At 30.3% G+C, this 19,639-nt stretch overlaps 1 long non-coding RNA gene and 1 other non-coding gene across 3 annotated transcripts; one reads left to right on the forward strand and one right to left on the reverse strand.

Moving 5' to 3' along the window:
* Positions 1–1,547: 1,547 nt before the first annotated feature.
* Positions 1,548–3,634, forward strand: LOC106685997 (uncharacterized). Its single transcript, XR_001343939.3, has 2 exons — positions 1,548–1,900; positions 3,405–3,634. It is a non-coding gene; the product is annotated as an uncharacterized lncRNA (long non-coding RNA).
* On the reverse strand, positions 3,438–15,948 carry LOC106685996 (uncharacterized). 2 transcript variants are annotated; one of them, XR_001343938.2, is made up of 5 exons: positions 15,574–15,948; positions 15,280–15,501; positions 14,942–15,209; positions 10,591–10,633; positions 3,438–3,568 (listed from the first exon to the last, which is right to left on the reverse strand). It is a non-coding gene; the product is annotated as an uncharacterized protein (transcript). The 2 variants fall into 2 exon arrangements; XR_010843967.1 differs by lacking the exon at positions 3,438–3,568 and having other exon boundaries at positions 10,496–10,633; positions 15,574–15,947.
* Between the last annotated feature and the right edge of the window lie 3,691 nt (positions 15,949–19,639).

The raw sequence follows: 19,639 nt of genomic DNA on the forward strand, positions 1-19,639 counted from the left end.
CAGGTAGGGTGGTAAGTAAAATGATGGTGAGGTGCCTCAAAGTCAGGTAGAGTGGTAAGTATAAAAAAAGATGAAGAAACACCTTACTCCACTTAGTTGGTCATAATTTTACTCAATACATGGAAGCCTGGTCCCCGTTTCATAATAAAGTACAAACTAATACTATTAGTCTTGTCGATTTAACTTAATACAATTACACTGACTTGTACAATAGTAACTTGTACTTTAGTACTTTTTAACTCCTGTAATATTACTAATAGTCCACCCTACTATGAAAAAAATAAGTATTACTGTAATAAACAGGCTGATTCCATACATTTTTTAAAGAATATTTAGGAAATTTGTGTTCTTAAGAGAGTAATTTTAATATTAATGTAAAAATGTTTGAACAAATGAGGAATTTAATATTGTAAAAGTTTACATTTTTGCAGTTACCATGTTTTACGACGAAGTGCCTCAACTAACTCTGATTTAAAATTCTATCGATTCGGTGTAAATCATTTCTTCCAAATCTTGTCTATGACTTTAGGAGTTATATTCCATTTAACACAGCACAAAAAATTGGTTTATAAAGACATTATATTTTCGTGTAATTAAATTAACAAATATCTGACATAAATTCTAGAACTAAAGTTGAATTTATAGGATATGAAGGAGAGACTTTAAGATAGAGCAATATTTAAAAAAGTGTCTGAAACGGAAAAACGGCATGAAACCCTCCACTCCCGCCCTCCATGGTAGCCTTACTTATCTGACTTTTTAAACGGACAATTATAGCGAGTAGGTTGGTCGATGTACGACATGTCACAATCTCACAAGAAGAGATCATAACACACAAAAAAGGCTATCCTTGCCCGCCCCACTAAACCCCCGTATAGTATCACTTTTGAAATATTAGCTTAAAATGGGAAGGAGAGAGTTTAAGATACAGCAATATTTAAAAAACGTCTGAAACTGAAAAAACGGCATCAAACCTGATCATTGCTTTGGTTTTTTTATCTAGCACCTATTTTGCTGATATTAACGTTCCCGTTGGTTCGATCTGTCTTTATTTTATTCCTTTTTATAATTAAAATAAAGTAAATCAAATTTAATAGCCAAAAAATATCACAAGCGCGTGGGTACGGACGTTGTGGCTTCTTTTGTTTACCAAGCATTTGTAAAACTCTAGGATTTGCAACAAGTCCAGCATTAAAATTCTTCTTCATCTCTTTCATTATTTCTCATAGGATGTTAAAATGATATAGCGACATTTTATTGGACTATGGCTGAAAATAGAGAATCATATGAGCGACAAAAACAGATTTTTTAAAATCCGGTAATGTGGATAATGTGCAATGAATTCTTGAGTGTATTGTAACGTCCACATCTACAAAAATTCTCCAACCACACACCGCAAAATTTTAACTTATTTGTCGTTTGCGGAGCAAACCTCATAAATATAAGCGCGACTTAATAATTAACCTTAATTATGTTAGCTAGAAGTTAACTAATAATTCTTGATTATTTCATATTTTTTTCTAAACTGAACAATAAATTAGGTTCATGCACAAATAGACAAAAAAAATTCGTAATAGCAAAATTGTGACCTTAGCCTTCTACTTTTAACCTCCACAATTCCAATTAATTAACAGCTGTTCGAACTTTGATTTATAGCATTTATTTTTTAACATTATTTTCTTTAAAGTTTCTATTTTATGCCTTGCTCAAGAATGGCCAAGTTGAAATAGGTTATATGAAACAGCTCAGACCGAGTAAATGACAATAAGTCTAATTATAATAAATTACATGCATCAGAGATATGAGAGAAAAACGGCAGGATCACTGCAGAAGAGAACAAACCCCAGAAATACACCTTCTTTGCACGTCGGCAGTATTTCGTCAGTTAATTTGGTCGAAGGTCAGTCTTCAACATTGCTTAAATCGACTTAGTCTCCAAGTTTGTAAACTGTGGCGGATGAGAAGGGGAAAGGGATACTATAAAATAGAAAGAACTAAGTGTATTAATGAATCATTTATTTTAAGAAAAACACCCAAAAAGCAACTTGATCTATCAAAAAGTATACGGATCAATTGAAAATCGGTAATATTTGGACCAAAAAAAAAGTTGTTCATTATAACTTAATGATATTATATAAATTTAAGTCATGTAACACTGACTTCATCTATAAATCTCATCTCAAATCAAATGTCATCGTAAATATCTCTTCCTATCCCTGCTTTGTTTAAATGGTGGCTCACATAACCAAACAAAAACAGTTGTTTTATTTTTCATTTAACGTATTCCATAGATCGGCAGATCCCGATTTTCTTCGCCACAGTACCCTTAACGGGCCAAAAAAAATTTCGCAGCACTGTTATCGGTATATAAAAATATTTGGCACAATTCTCTTTAAACTGATTGGAACAGATAAAAAACAATTTGCACATAAACATCACAGGCACCTTATGTACAGCATATGTTTAATATGGAACCATTAACCATAGATACCTACATGAAATAAAAAATACCAGTATAACCCATAAAGGGTCTTGGGTTCAGTACTCATTATTATGAGTATTAATTTATTATGAGTATTTATTAATAGAGCATTTCTAAATTATGTATTTATTGCTAACAATGAGCCTAAACAGTCTATGGTAAACATAGCATAGATAAGGAAATAATGTTGTCATTTTATGCAAATTGGATCTATTTCTAAATTGCTGAATCGTTCTGAATTATTTATAATTCAGATGTTGCTCCAATATTCCCTTGCGACACCACACTTTGGGAACCTCAGCCTTCGATTATATCTTAGACTGTAGTTGTATCTTAGACCTAGTGTCAACACGACTACCATTGGGGCAGTGGCAGGAGGATCCCAGTAAACAAAATAAATCCAGTCTGCTGTACTATCTTTGGAAGATGTCAAAAAACAAAAACAAAAAAAAAATCAAAACTTTTTTGTCAGATGTGCCACTAGATTTGTTAAGCAAAACGTATCTCTGTAAATATAATGTTATCAAAAAGCCAAGTAATTAGTCCTTAATCTCAAGATCGATAACTTGTTGAGGTTTAATTTAATATTGAAAAACATTATTACTGATGCATAACAAGATGGAAAATACTTATTGAGAAAGGCCGTCCATAAATAAAGCACTGATTCATAAAATATGGTTACGGTAAAACGAAAGCTTTTACAATGATAAAATATTTGTTGATTACGTGCAATATTTTACTTCAAAACTCGTTTAGCATAACGTAATACTAAAAACATTTTTTTAAATGCAAATTTTTGAAGAAATTCTTTAGAAATCAACTCTAAATAAGCAAGTGACATGATAAACTTGAATTCAACCTGAATGTTAGGTATCATGTTTCACGCCCGATTGCTTCATGCACTATGAGTATTTGGTTTTAGGGGATGGCGATCAATTAACAGCAATCAGTTCATGGGATGACGTCAGCCTTCCATCTTTTGGCACTGAAGAGGCTGTAGACCAAGATGAGAAGTTGTCTTCCTCTTCAATGGAGTTCAACCCCCATCCTACATTTAAATCAGCATTTACAGCATGTTTCCCTTTCCTTTTTAAACATAAAAAGAAATAAAAATGATTAAAATCTTCCATCAATAAATAATTAATTTCTTAATTTACCATTATTTTTATTATTATAACTCAATAATATTGTAAGAAATCTGATATGTCAGTAATAACGCTAATCTTGTTTTACTCAAGAGCTTGATTCGTACACCTTGAAACAAAATAGGGCAAACTTAAACGAAGAGATTGGATGAGTCATGATTTTCACAACAAAAAACTTTCGTCCGTTATTTGAAAAAATCGTCTTAATAGTGGTCTAACGTAGGTTTCTACCGCCAGAGGCAGTTCCTAAATACGCAGGGGCGGATTAAGCGACCGTTTAGCGTCTTGAGGTCTTGGTAAGTTAAAAATTGGAAACCAAGAAAAAGTTCAAAATAAACGAAAAAATCTAAAAACAAAACGCTAATTTTGTGGCCTCATAGTTACTCTCTTTAATGGTTTAAACATCCTTCTAAAAAAATTCTTTTTTTGGGGGGAAGGGGTAGGGGGAAAATTCCATTGAGGACCTGTACAGCCCCAGAATGGGAATATCAGGATTTATTTCTTGCGCCCACCGCGAAATACCTTCTGACTCACCCAGGTGGGATTCGAACCAACAATTTCCTAAATCAAGCTCTTTGGGACCCATGTTTTAAGCTGCTCGCTATAACGTCCTCAGAAAATATTTAATAGTGGGCATTCATTGTTTTTAAAATTAAATATAGTCGTTTTAATGAAAAGTTAAGTCAGAATTTACGATACTACAATTCCTAGCTGTACAACTACAATTCCATCAGTAGTTTTTTTAGGTGAAACTGCACATAATTTTGGAATCTATAGATCAAAGTTATAGGCTATATTTAGGTTTATAACATGGTTTTAACCGTATAGAAAAGGCTTGAACACTGATATTTGTAAATCAGAAAAAAATAAAGGGGGGCTACCACAGTGAAAGTTACGCCACTTACGAAGGAAATGGATAAACACGAAAACTTCCTAATTAAAGAGATTTTGAATACTATTTTATAAAGAATAGATATTACTAATAAGCATGAGTGGGGTGCCAACTATTGAAAGGATTTGAAAAATTGTATCAATAATCAGAGAAAAGAATTAGAAAAAGTTGGAAATTTCAGGGCTCTTATATAATTCAAAAGATGGATAAACTCAGACAATAAAAAGGATAAACGTTTTTTTAATGAAGATTTACAGACAAGAATTTACAATAAAGAAACATTTTACCATTAATTCATTTTATTAAAAACTAGTTTGAATACTTGTTATGTGATGAAAACAGGCTTCATGACGTTTAAGGAAACTTCATAAGAACCATATCGTCAAAGGAATAAAATCTTCAGCTCAAGGTGATTGAGTGATAAGGAACCTGGCAATGAAATGTTGAAGTAAAAGAGAATCAACAATAAAATTAGTCAGGATGTAAAGTAAACTTTTAAAAAAGCTTCATATTCCTTTCTTTTTGTTTGGAAAATATGTGAAAAATAATTCATTCATTTCATTGATGCTTAAAAACTGAGGTAAAAATGGTGGAGAAGAGAAAGATAAAATTCGACGCACTTTTCCATTACCAACTTAATTCAGATTTCAATTTTCAACCCCCACACTCAATTTGGAGGAGGTACAAAACATTTGAAAGGGAAAAAACAAAACATGTGGACATAACTAAAATTCATTTTCATTTTTATGGTATTCCTCATTTCCTGGCGTCCGAACACCCTGCCAATGAATGACCTTTGGTACAATGGAGAAAAGTCATTTCTACTCTTAACAAGTAAGATTAAAAATATTCGTATGCATTTCCTAAGACACAAATAAAAAAAAATAATTAAACAGCAACTATTCAAAAATGTAACCACGGTGGCAACTTCGGACAAATTATAATTGTATCCACATTTATAGTATGAAATCGTCCAATTTTAATAATACAACAAAATTTCTCTCGGGACCTGAAGATTTTTTTATAAAATAAAAAAATAAGAAACACTATAGTGGGAAAACCCAATAAAAAATCGATTTTTCGTATTTTTTATTACAATTATAGTATAACCAAATAAAAAACGTTTCAAATTATTATAAAATGGTTTATTATTTGAATCAATAATTTTACTATTTTAGTAAATAAGAAAATATTCGGTGTGTTTCCTCATACTTTTTTAAACTGTTTGAGCGCAAAGACCAATACAAAAATGGTATAGTATATTCACTGATACTGGTCCAATTAAGATCTTCGCTGGCAACTTCATTGTCTTTAATTCAAGCCTAGAATGTTCCAGAAGAAGTATTGTTTTAGAATTATTCTAAAAGTGGCAGACAAATGAAAACTTTGAAAATCTACCCCCTAACATTTTTAAAACCTGGTTATACTCTTAAAAATACAACACTCCGTCCGTTTCTTGCCTAATGGTTCCATTTCGTTAATTTATTATTTGTCTATTTATTTCTTATGATTCTTAATCATGATACAAAGTACTGCAGTTTAAATGGAAAAACTGATAATGATGAATTTCGATAGTCACTGACAGGAGACAATTCGGAGCAAAATCAGAAAAAAAAAAAATTGGCGCAGTTCTCAGAGGAAAGTTATAGGCGTATTTATTTTTTATTTGATTATGGGATTTTACGTATCTTGAACTGTAAAATCTCAGGTTTTGAGGGGGTACTATATATTTTTATCTTGGTCGATTATAAAGGATCATTATTTGGTATAATATAACAAAATAATGTTAATTTTTATTCAAATACAGAGTAAAAAAAAAAAATGCGATCATATGAAAGTAGCCAATTACTTCCCTAATTCAATTACAGGATAATTAATATTATTAACAGTTTATTAATAAATCTTCATTGTTATAAAAGTGCATATAATATTTACTTGTCGTACTGTCTATACAAAAGTTGTTGTATTTATAGTTTTGAGTCTTACTTAAGTTACTGTAGGTTCGTCCCACCCTATGCCGGTTTGAATCCGGCCTTGGAAAGTTGAAATTTATATTGTAGTTGCTTCAGAAATTGCCCTAAGGGGGCGCAAAAAAATTGCTTTATACGTGGAATCAAAACACCGGACGATAACAGTTAATAAAATTAAATAAATTGTCCGTTGTCAAATTGGATTTGAACACGAAGATTTTTGGTATTAAATTGAATTAATAAATAAATATTTTTAAAAATTCGTCATATAAATCATACTACGACATATCACAGTTAAATATCTTACTTCTTATTTTTTTTTAGGTAAATAATATTATATAATTATATAATATAAAATTAGTTTGGGTTGCATGGATTAATCGTTTACTTTTCTTCCACCCTGATTTTTCTTTTATACTTAACCTATTGAGGATCATCCCTGACCTTAAGAACTAGGCAATCATCTGCTGTTTTTTTGGTCTTAGTTACACAGGCCCAGACTTCATCTCCCTACTGAATACTCTTATATCACAAATGAACTGCAGATAAATCGCTCCCTTCGTGGAAACCAGTTGTTGTGGTAATGTAAGATAGTAATATTTTAAGTTTCCTATTTCCTAGTTGTTGGCCAGGGCAGCAAGATTGGGGTGAACCCACAAATTATTGACTTTTATAGTTTATGGCTAAACAATTTAGAACGGTTCACTCTAGTGAAAACTTTATTCTATAGTTAATTAATGAACATTACGTTATGCATCGAATTAGTTTTAAACTAAAATTCTAAATTTGGCTCAGAAATATGGTCAGAATCAACAGTGCAAAAGCAACAATTTTTGCTTACTTTTTAAAGAAATTCAACATAGTGACATTTAACCGACTATATATTGGAAACAGCAGTTAAAAATTAAACTCTTTCCAATAAAAGTCCTAGAGTATGAGCATTACATTTAATATTATTAGTGAGTACCTTACATTTCGAATCTAAATAATACATGGAGGAATAGTATAGTGTAGTATAACGAACAATGAAAAAACCTAAATTTTCATATTCAATCGTTATCATGATAGTTAAATTAAGAAATGATTTTGGAACAAAAAATCGTATAAAAACAATGTTCTTTTTTTGTTTTATTGGTTTTTTTTTTTTTAATATTTATTGTTTTATTTACTAAACTCAGCCAGAGTATTGAAAAGAAGATGGCATCCTCAAAATTAGTTTTATCCATTTCCCTAAATATAAAATATTTCTAGGCCAAGATACTACATTTTTAATTATGTTCTTTTCATTTTTTAATTCCCAACTTTAAAATTCTTAATCTAAAATATCTCTCTCAAATTCTGCAGAGCATAAAGTTAACTGTAGGGAGGTATTAAGGGCAAATTTATTTGCCTACTCAAAAGACTTTACTTTTTAATTTTCAGAACCATCATATTATAACTATCTTGTTTTCTTCCAACTTCAAAAAAAAATTAGGATAAATCCATTAAAATAGAGTCAATCTTTGAGAAATTACTGTGGTGACTTTATTTCCAGGATGCTCTTTAAGAAATAATGAGCAGTATTAATAAGGCTACAAAACTTTCTCCACTTAATTTTTCAAAAAGTGGAACCATGTTCATCAGACACTGAAAACATTTCCATTGAATTTTACATTGATAAGACTTAAAGAATTGATGAATTAGAAGATATGAGAGTACACAATTGTATACAGATAGAAAAGCTTTCATCTAAAAAGAGTTCAAAGAAATTAGGTCTCATTGTGAATAAACCAAAACTGGTTTTGGTTCCATTAATGATTGTAATGTCATCGGTTTTTCGAAAGCACTACTTTAAGCGTATCTACTACTGGAAATAATATTGACTTGATTGATTTGTTTAGTGCTAATGGAAAACACATTAATTTGAATAACTAATAAACATTAATATATAAAAAAATATACTTATTTGAAAAATTGTGACCAGTATTACATGCATGTATCATTACGTAAATTATAATTCCCATAAAAAAGATCAGCAACATTGTAATTTAGTGTGGACTAACCATTTGAATACTTTACCCTTTCTTACATTAATATAGATTATAGAAATCAAAACATACCCAATGGCATCACCATAATATTAAGATAGGATGATTGGACACTATTCATTAAAAATGTATCATAGTTTTTTTATTGATCACAATATTAGAATTAATTAATAAGAAATATTTCTCAATAAATTAATTTAATATCCAAAACAGTCTCAACACTATTTATTTATTTGTCCTACGTTTCGGCCCTTCCAGCCATCCTCAGGGATAAAAGGTTTGTTATATGGTGTGGGTTTTTATAGTGTGGACAATATTATAGAATAAATAAATGAATGTTTTTTAAAATTTAAATAGAGAGGTTTTTGACTTAAATAAAGAAATTGACCTGGGCAAAATAGCCTGCAAGTAGAAAATAATTAATGTGAGAGGAAATTTATGTTGAAGATGTCCCTGAGGATGGCTGGAAGGGCCGAAACGTAGGACAAATAAATAAATAGTGTTGAGACTGTTTTGGATATTAAATTAATTTATTGATAAATATTACCTGGTCTCGAAAAATTTTGAAATAATATAATTAAAGAAATATTTCATTCATTGCTAACAAAATTTTTCTTTCGCTGGTGAGTTCTGAAAGCATAATTGTGTTAGTAAAATGCCCTCCAACTAGTTCTGGGTTTTAGGGTCTCTGTACTTATTTTTTATTTTTTTAACTTTTTCTCTTCAGGCTTATCTATTTAACATGACAAATTTGGAGACCTCTTTAACTGCCTTCATTCTGTGGTAACATCATCCATCTAAGCACGATTATGACTTAAGCAAAGGGCTATCAATTATCTAATTATTAAGTTACCACAAAAACTGATATCAGGATGAAACAAATAAAATTGAGCCCCCACCCAAAAAAAATAGACATAAAAGGAAAAAAAAACATACAGATAACAGTTTATTATAATGCAAACATAATACATTCAATTATTACCTTAAGTACAAAAATCATCCATAAAAAAAAAATTACCATGTTTCAGAAAACTAGAAAATATTTCTTTAAATATATTTATTAATGAATTTTAAAATTAATAAGAAACATTTTAGTTTTATTGCCAATTAAAAATAATAACACCTAGCATAAAATACCTTTCTTTTACATATAATCAATCAAGACATCTTGGGCAGTTGACAAACTGATCACCAATTCCCAGAAAAGGGCAAGGAGGTATATGACAGAATATCTCTTGCAGGAAAACTAAAAAAACTTATATAGATAAATATCCCCATAAAATTTACTATGTACAGCAGTACCCAACTTATACCAAACTTTGTCAAAATGATTTCCACTTGTATGTTTTAATATCTTTTATTCAGTCTTAGAATCATATCAATGGATGATATGTATTTATACTTTTCGTTATAAAAAAAAATGTAAGAAATTAAATAATAATTGTAAATTCTGTTAATGACACTAGTGGTCGAAAAAATAAAATAAAATAAAAATTGAAAAATAAATTAATAACAGCTGTCACAAATAATAAAATCAACTAAGGAATAATTATTAAATATTTATTATAAATAAAAATTAATTAAAAAAAATTCTGTAATACTTCATGCAAAATTTATATAAAACTTAAGGAACATAACCAACATTTTTAACATGTATAACTTCATACATAAATATTAAACTAAAAGGAATCAATAAATTCAAGTATTATTATAACCAGTATTCATTTATGTTCTTCATTATCAGTCTCAAACTATCGTAAAAAACAACAATTTCATTCAAATAATTAACTTTAAAAATATATATAAACAAACGAAATGTTGAAACACAAAAACCTTCTTGTTTTCAAAAAAGACTATTGGTATATATGTTTTACTTTTAACTAACCCCTTCATTAAAAACATCTATATGAAATTATTGATGCTGAAAAGTTGTAATTCATAATTAAATATAAAATTATAGTTAGAAAAACAAAACAAATAAATATACATTAAATTTAATTGATCATTACACATATATTTAATAATTAATACTTGAAAAAGGTAATTCTAGAATCATTACAAATGTAATCCATACCAATGACTTTGAAAATGTCACCTTCCATACAGCTTAACCAAACCTAAAAATCATAAAATATATGTTTATAACACACGCAAACATCAGTAAATTCAAAAGTATATACATAAGTTTCAGAAGCTACAGTAAAATAATATGCAAAGTGGAATTGGAAAGATCTTGCTATATAATAAGGTTTTCTAGGAAAACCCATTGAAGGATCTGGAATTCACATTACAGTTTTGAACTCCTAATCCCACAGTTGATTACTGTTACTAATAAAACAGAAAGAAAAGAAAGACCTACTATAGCAGGTCCCGTATCCTATTGTACAGGTTGTTAAAAGTTCAGTGCCTTATTACCCACTCTTCATAAAATAGATATAAACATAATATAATAACATTACTTCTTTAGTGTTACTTCCTACTCTACAGTATCCTTTAATAATACTCCACTTATCCCTATCAAAGAGATCCGCTGTCTAAAACTAGATCTGATCAAATGACTAACTTGAAATCCACATACATGACTGAAAAGAGAGGAAATTGCTAATAGATTCTGATTATTACTGCACTTACTTCACAAACGGTCTAAACTTCCAATTATTACAAACAATGCCATTTACATGACCATAATAAGACCTTTTTGGACTCAAAAACTTGAGCTTTGGGCTCTACCAAACCATCAAATTCCTCCCACACCATATCCAATCCTTACAATTAAAAATCAAACTGTCCATAATAATCTCAATGGTCCATATTTTGCTGATTTGCAAGAACCCGGTAGCAATCCTTCTATGGTAAACTCCTGAATGACCCAAAACCACTTGTTTCTAACCTTGATTTCTATTTCATTACTGATAATCTCCCAAAGCTTCTGAAAAGAAGATGGCCAAGAGACTTAATCAAGAAATGTTACTGGAGTTCAACCAATGGGTAGGTAGATTCTCCACAAGTCTGTATCATGCCAATGCCAAATCTGTATCATGCCAATACACAACACATTTACTAGATGTGTTTTTTAGTTAATACAGTTGTAAATTTTAGTAAATAAATTTTAAAAAATATTAGTGATAAATAAAATATATTTTCTTTACATTACCAACCAAATATATGAGGATATACTTACGTTCGAATTGAATTTATGTTCCAAATCAATTTTTCCATTTAATTTTTTTTTTTTATCAAAAACTTTAAATATTGTTTACTCATCAAAAAATAATTTTGTAACAATAAAGGGTTACAAAACCTAAATGGATTGCTCTAGAACAAGGGTATCAAAACCACTGTCAGCGAGCACTACCAATCATACCACTTGTCAATTTTTATTGTATTATAAAATTTAAAATGTAAGCAAATCATACAAAATAATATCAAACGTTTTAATATATTGGCCAATTAATTAATACAATAACTTATATACAAATTGTAACAGAAGACTTTAACTCTGACTAATTATATGAGTTCATTGGTATGATGAGCTATATCTTGGGCCATAGTTAAGCATGGTACTTAACCAAAAACGGTTAAGTATGTTCATCAAGAATGTTCTGGACTAAAATCATTGCTATGTTGTTATTTACTTAATGCGAATGAAGAAACAAAAAATCTTTATATAAATATTTTGGAGAGTCTAGTTATAGAACTAAGAACTCAGTAAAAATGTTACTGATCCTTAAATATATATAAAATAAAAATGACTCTCATCTTATGGCTTATGTCTATTTACATCAGTCAATTTTTATAGAAAGTCACTCATTTTGATTGGTCCTTTAGTAATGAAAATAAAGACTTCATGGATTGGAGCAAGTTTTTTATTTTATTATTAATATTTTTATTTTTTTTTTTTGTTTGGAGCAAGAATATTATCAGTATTAAGATTGCTCATTTTTTATAGCAAGGAGTATTTTAAAATGTTTGATTTCTACATGGCATAAGCACATTAACAGTTGTACCGGAAATTATAAATGAAATGTCAGTACCTGAACTCTTTCAAGTACAGAGGACTACTACCAATAAAAAATCTGAAAATTTCTTAGAATTGAATTAGAGTTGGAGATAAAAGGCAGCAGCTAATTTTCAATTTCAATATAAGTCAATAGATTGTTTAGTATTTTTAATTAGTAACATCAAATATTCAGTTACGTCTTTTTGGTATTTTAATGAGAATAGAAGACCAAAAATGTTACAAAACCGAAGACAACAAAATTCACAGATGAACCTCTTTAGCTTTGCACTAACACAAGGCTACTGCTTATCATGAATTTTCAGTCAAGAACACGAATCAGAACAGGCACCTGGTTGGATCAAGATTACAATCACAAAACATAATGCTTTCCTTCTATTGTTGAGGCTATAACAATTAGTAACATCTTTCTCTTAAAAGAGCAATGTCAACAGAAACTATTGACTAAAATAATTACATAAATAAATTTTTGTCAAAAATAATGAAAAAAAAAAAACATCTAAGGCGAGTAATGAGTGCCGTTTTGTGAAAATAAACTGTTAAGTTAAGAGAATCTTTCTTAGTGGTGGGTAATTTGAGGTGGGTACGTTGAATTGTTTATTGTGAAACTAATAAAATCTATATTGTATGTTGGGAAAACTGTTTCGTATACACCTGTTAATAAAGTTGCCTGTAGATCTTAGTTTAAAAACAATTTATTTTTGATCAGATAAACATTTTCATGGCTAAAACATATTAGGCAACTACTATCAAACCAGGATTAACCTACTTCTGAATCACATACAAAAATGTAATATAATATTAAAAAAAAGAGTAATTTAACTTCATTAGGAACCATTCTACTTTTAGATAAAATATTTTATCGCCCCAAAAATGTTGACTGGGAGAATTATGAAAGGAAACAGTAAGCCAATGTATAGGGGATCACTTCTGGGTTATAGAGCCACAGTATGAACTTCAATGTTTACATATTTTGAAACAATTTGTAACTATTTTAAACATTGGAACAGCTATTATAAAGTTTACTTTTTTTTTTAACAGTACTGGCCGCTTCAACAATAAATATTATCTAGTATCTATTTCTTTAAAAATCTTACACCTTTAATGGTAAGTAACATATTAAGCGATGTTTTTGAAACAATACTAGGTTATGAGAACAATTATGCTAATCAGTAATCAAATATTTACATATAAGGACATATTACAGTTTAAAAGACTTGCTTTCTTTGACATATTATGAGATTGAATAGATTTAAATAATAAAACCTAAGGGTCTTGTAAAATTTAAATAGAATAAGATAAGGTTCCTAAGAGCTATGCCAGAAGACAAGGGAGGGAAAAATGAAAACTTGGCTTAATGAAAGGAAATTGGCAACATTGACTAAGAGATAATAAGAATGTGGTAAAGCAAAAAAAATAACCAAATCTACAAAACTATATGAGTATATAAATGATTAGGGAAAGGTCTAACATAGTATATATATATATACATTTTAGAACATGTTAAGGAATACTATGAATACAGAACATAAAGATAGAAATTGATGTAAAAAAAGAAAATAAATAAATATTGATTGAGTTAAAAAACAAGTGAACTTTGAAAAAATACTAAGTTTATAGAAAAGTATGGAGACAGAAAACAAATTCATCACATTTATAGGTAGCTCAGAAGCAACGGTAAACTAACAAAAAAGTTACAGGTCCCATTTCTTGAAGAACTTGTTAAATTATATACAACAGTAGACTTAACATTGAACTATAAATCAAGAATTACATTGATTTTCTAGTATCACTCAATTTCCTTGAAAGAAAAAATATTACGCAAATTTAAAAAGATAAGATGATAACCAAGACATTATGTAGAAAGTGAAAGGTACAAATATTTTCTTTTATTCCATTATCAGTTTCTTTAATACTTTTTGACTTACATCAACTAATACAATAGGGTTTCCTATGAAACAAGTGATAAAAAAGAAAAAAAGGAAAATTTAACACCAAAGTCCCTAGTTTCACCACTAATGGGGTACATTATATAGATACAGCAACATCAATACAAAACTTACATTAGTTAAAACGATCAATTCAGTTAGCCTAACCCCTTTTTTTGGTAAAAATATCTGTACCAACTGTGTAGAAGTTGATAAGTCTAGTTAAGTAGATAACAAATCATCAAATTCTTCACGGTAGGTATGGTAATGTAGGCCATGTTAAACGTTAAATTAATGATATTGACATAAAATTCTTTATAATCACAGTACATATATATTGGAACTAATACTAATCATAAGTTAAATAATAAAATAAGATGCCTCAATGCAAAATACCATCAGATTTATTCTTAAATCATTTATTCTTAAATTATTTTTCAGGGTTAAACTAAAAATAGAAGAAAACAAAATTAATTTACCAGAAACTTATCCTTTCATTTCTCTTTTAGTTATCTTTGATCCTTTGAGATTTTTTGTATCAAGTATAGAATTTAGGTTTGAAGATACATCTAAATTCGATAATTGTTTCTTATTATACAAATTGTAAACAGAAAGGAATTGTCGACCATAAACAATATTTTCTGCTTCCTGGACAACAAACTCATCTTGACGTATAAGAGGGACAATAAGTGTAACAGATTGCCTTGAATACACCTCTAAAACGGGATATCCACACAAGTTCCTTTCCTGAAATCAAATAATATTTTATAAACACAATAAAGTATTTCTTAAAAAGGTCATTTAATAACAGATTTACCTCAGAAAACTGACGAATTATGGGATATCCTACAAAAATAGCAAATATTTTTGTAATGGTAAGAGAAAGAAAAATAGGAAAGGTGACATAAATTGCATGAGGAATAGCAGGGGTTTGAATTATGGAAAAACCATTTTGTTTCGCTTGAAAAATTAAATGATCACTTGGAAAAACACCTGAGTCACTAAGAATGACTCCTTCAGCATATTCAATATTCTTTGCCTAAAAAGTAGTATCATTTTTAATACACAAAAAAAAAATGTTAACATATATGGTGTAAAACTAAACACATACCAAATGATCAGTATAATACAACCTCATTGAACTAAATAATGATGAAGAAAATACATCCTTCCTAAAGAAATTTAGGTTTTTGAATAATCCTTTGGACGAATACTTATAGGCAATAACAAGACTACCTATAGGAGGAGTTCCTAATCTTATTTTAACAATGAATTTAAAAATAAAATGTAGAGCGATAAAAACAAGTATAAATATATATACACATAGTGTTAACATCTTAATTAAGTTTAATGGCGGCTTATAATTGCCGCAATAATAACTAAGTACGAATTATTCCACATTGATTAAACTATGTAATATGTAAACAAATTCACAAAACTAATAATTCAAATATTATCGCTATCAAATTTAGAATGTTATAATACAGTAATAGTACTAATCTTGGGACAAAGATATACACCATATCGATAGCAAAGAGCTAAGAACTGAATTTTTTTTTAAGTAGAGAAGCTTTATATTCACACACAAAGAGAAAAAGTTTTTAATCCCAGAATTTTCCACTACTACTTTACATTTTGGAACAAATTTAGTTCGGGTGTGTCTGTTTTTGCTTGATCTGTTTGTAGAATAATCAAAAAACCTACCAACTTTAATCCGATTCTAAGTTCTGGAATTGTGTAAGCAGGTAATTGCTGATTAATAATATTGCTTCACTGGTGTTAGAAGTTTCGAGTTGCTGAATGGGGCAAACTTCTCGTAGTGAAGGCACGAAATTAACAGCATCGAGAACGGAGTCTTTAGAATAAGGAAGTGAGACTTAATTTTATGAAATCTACTTTTTAAATTTAGTTTAGTTTAAGTTTTTTAAGTTAAGCTTAGTGAGGCCTGTGTTGCATTTGAGTTCATGGAAGCATACAAAGAAACTCCTAAAACATTGTTAACTGTCAGCACCTCTTAGAAAAGAGGATGGTTCTTGGGCTCCGTCGGACGAGGAAAAATCGGAGCTCTTTACCGATCATCTTTCTTCCGTATTTACACAACATACTGACAACATAAACGCAGAACATGACACTTTTGTAAATCATACGTGAGACATTCCATTTACAACTGACACTCTCTCAACTTCCACAAAAGCAGAGCAGTATATTAGACACTTAACGAAAAAAAAAAGCCCCGGAATATGACTTGATAAGTGCTGATTCTCTAAAGCAAATGCCCCGAAAGGTTCTAGTGTTCCTGAGGACGATCCATAAATCTTTACTTAGAATTATAAAAATCCCAACAGTGGAAATATTCTCATGAATCCATGATTAAAAAACAGACAAACACATAAGCAACCCTTCCTCGTACAGACTAATTAGTTTACTCCTAATCGGTTCTATAATTTTTGAAAACTTACTTCAACCACGATTACTGGACATACTAACAGAAAAACAAATTATTTCTGATCATCAATTTGGTTTTCGTAAATCACATTCTACAACACTGCAGTTACTGTGAGTAACTGACTTCATATCGTCTGCACTAGACCTGAAATTATATGTAATTGAAGTTTTTCTGGATGTCGCCCAAGCATTTGATAATGTCTGGTACCAGGAACTTCTCTTTAAGCTCAAGACTATACGATCAAACACTTACACTTACTACTTAATTCTTCGTTCATTTCTTTTGCACAGATTTTTCTTCACCCAACAGGTCTAAAAGCTATCTTCAATGAGACCAATCATAGCTGGTGTACCTCAGGGATCAATACTTGCACCATTATTGTACATAACATACACACCTGACATTCCACAAAGTACCAACATATTGACAGCTACCTATACTGACGACACACCCATAATTACTAGACATCAAAATACAACAAAGGCCCCACTAAGCTTACAACTTAACTTACAAAAGTTACATGAATGAGGCAAAATTTGAAAGATTCGACTGAACAATAAAAATTCCCAACACATTACTTTTACGCTGAGACAAGAAACTTGCCCTCCGATACACCTCAACCACTCACCCATTTCGCAGACAGGCAGAATGTAATACCTCGGACTAACATTTGATAAGAGAGTGAAATAGGAACCACATATTAAGAAAAAACATCAGTTACTAAATCTAAAACCAAAAAATCTTTTGCGCTCCCTACTCAGGCGAAACTCCAAATTAAAAACAAAATAAATACTAAGATCATTTAACATCCTATCTCTAGTAAATATGAAAGTACATTAAGGTTTATTTGAAGAATGAGTACTTCTATTAAGTAAATAATTAAAAATTAAGACCTGGTAAAAGTACATTCATCTGTCCACAAACCTTTTACTAAAAATCGTCGGTTATCTTCTACCTTATTTTTTACCCAGTCACAGAATGCCATTCTTATTCGTCTATGATATTCTTTTAAATCTTAATCTTTCACGTATACGGCTAACGACCAAGCCTACTAGACTAGTACTTAACCTTGAGTCATAAACTTTCTAGCCTGGAAAACTGCAAGTCCAATGAGTGCCGTAGAAAACCTTCATAGGCTTGATGGATAGATCTTTCTTCTGTAAAAGGCACTGCCTCTTCACCCAGGAGAGGTTTTAAGGATTCCGCAACCTCCTCTTTTGTCATGAGAGCGTCCAAATCTCTAACTTCAAAAAGAGTCTGTTCGTCCAAATATACACTTCCGTTCCTTCTCCAAACATTTTCTTCATTGAGCATTTTACTGTAGTGAGTGGTTACCCTTTCTTACAGTCCAATTTCAGAGGGAGATAACCCTTATTAATTTTTCAGCCCTTAGTTATTGAAGGGGCCAGCTCTACTATCGCCGCATATTCTCTAACCTTTCGTAGAACATCTGTATTGGACTGGCACTACGATATCTTGACAATTACGGCGTCAGGTTTCGGGGATTTAAGGCGAAGTTTCCACCTTGATTTTTTCAATGCTACTTGCCAAGGCTCTTTTTAGAGGTTCCTTATGTCGAATTACCGGTCCTTGAGATCAATCTAGTTTCTGATATACCACAGGTTGTTTATGTTCTAGTTGTTCGTGTTTCTGATCTTCTTGAGGTTGAACGTTTCTCTTCAACTTAGCATTCTGCAGTTTCAATAGAGAGGACCGTTGTTTCCAACTTTTCAAAGTAAAGCTGGACTTCACAGACATAGCTCATTATCTCACCATAAATGCTTCGAACGAATAAAAGAAAGAGTTCTTTTATCTTGAGCCCAGGATTCGGCAGCACCTCTGAGGTAGTTAGTCTTGTAGTAGCAGTTGCTACAACAGCCAAGTCTCCTACCAATGCAGCACTGCGGTCATATCATGACGACGCCGGAGAACCCGCTTTCGCATTCCCTTGGAAGCCGGTACTGGGGTTCCGTGTCCCTGCACCGTAACTCACTCGTTGATATTATCTCCCATCATAAGTGATTTCCGAAAAGCTCTTTTGATATCTCCTCCCAGGTGTTATACACCCACCTCCAGCCTGAAGAACAAACGCTGACCAGGTCGCTCTCTATTCTAAGAACCATCACGCCTGGATTTGTGCTAGTTTTTGGTCTGCCCTGGGAATTAGATCAAAAATAATATTTATTCTCATCGATTTTATTTTGTATTTCAAAATTAACATAAAACTATGTATTAATTAGATAATTATGTAATTTAGTAAAATTGCTTCAATTAAATTATATCAGATTTAATTTTATTCAGATTAAAAAACTTAATGTAGTAAAAACTAAAAACACGTTAAGATATCAACTTTATTTTCATTCAATTAAGAATTAAAAAATACACAAATTAAGGCTTTAAAGTTATATTTCCAAGGAAGATTTCTTTACTTTCCGAAAATGAGTTTTATACCAATGTGTCGTCTTGATGTAGCCTCAGGGCTTAGTAGTGCTAGAGCTCCATACAGGAACTATCGGTTTCTAAGGAAAGTTAGAGAATACCTGCAAGCTGAAAAGGAAATTTTAGAATAGGCAATAAATAAATAAAATCGAAATATGGGAATAGAAACATATTTCCTTAAATGTGACATTTTTTACTCTTATAGAATTGAGAAAGGATTATCGCAGATAAGATAAGAGGCTTACTATTTAATTGAATAAATCTGAACAATCAGTAGTATGATATCGTTAAA

This window comes from Halyomorpha halys, unplaced genomic scaffold (assembly GCF_000696795.3).
Source record: "Halyomorpha halys isolate HHAL.00 unplaced genomic scaffold, Hhal_1.1 Scaffold764.1, whole genome shotgun sequence".
NCBI lineage: Eukaryota > Metazoa > Arthropoda > Insecta > Hemiptera > Pentatomidae > Halyomorpha > Halyomorpha halys.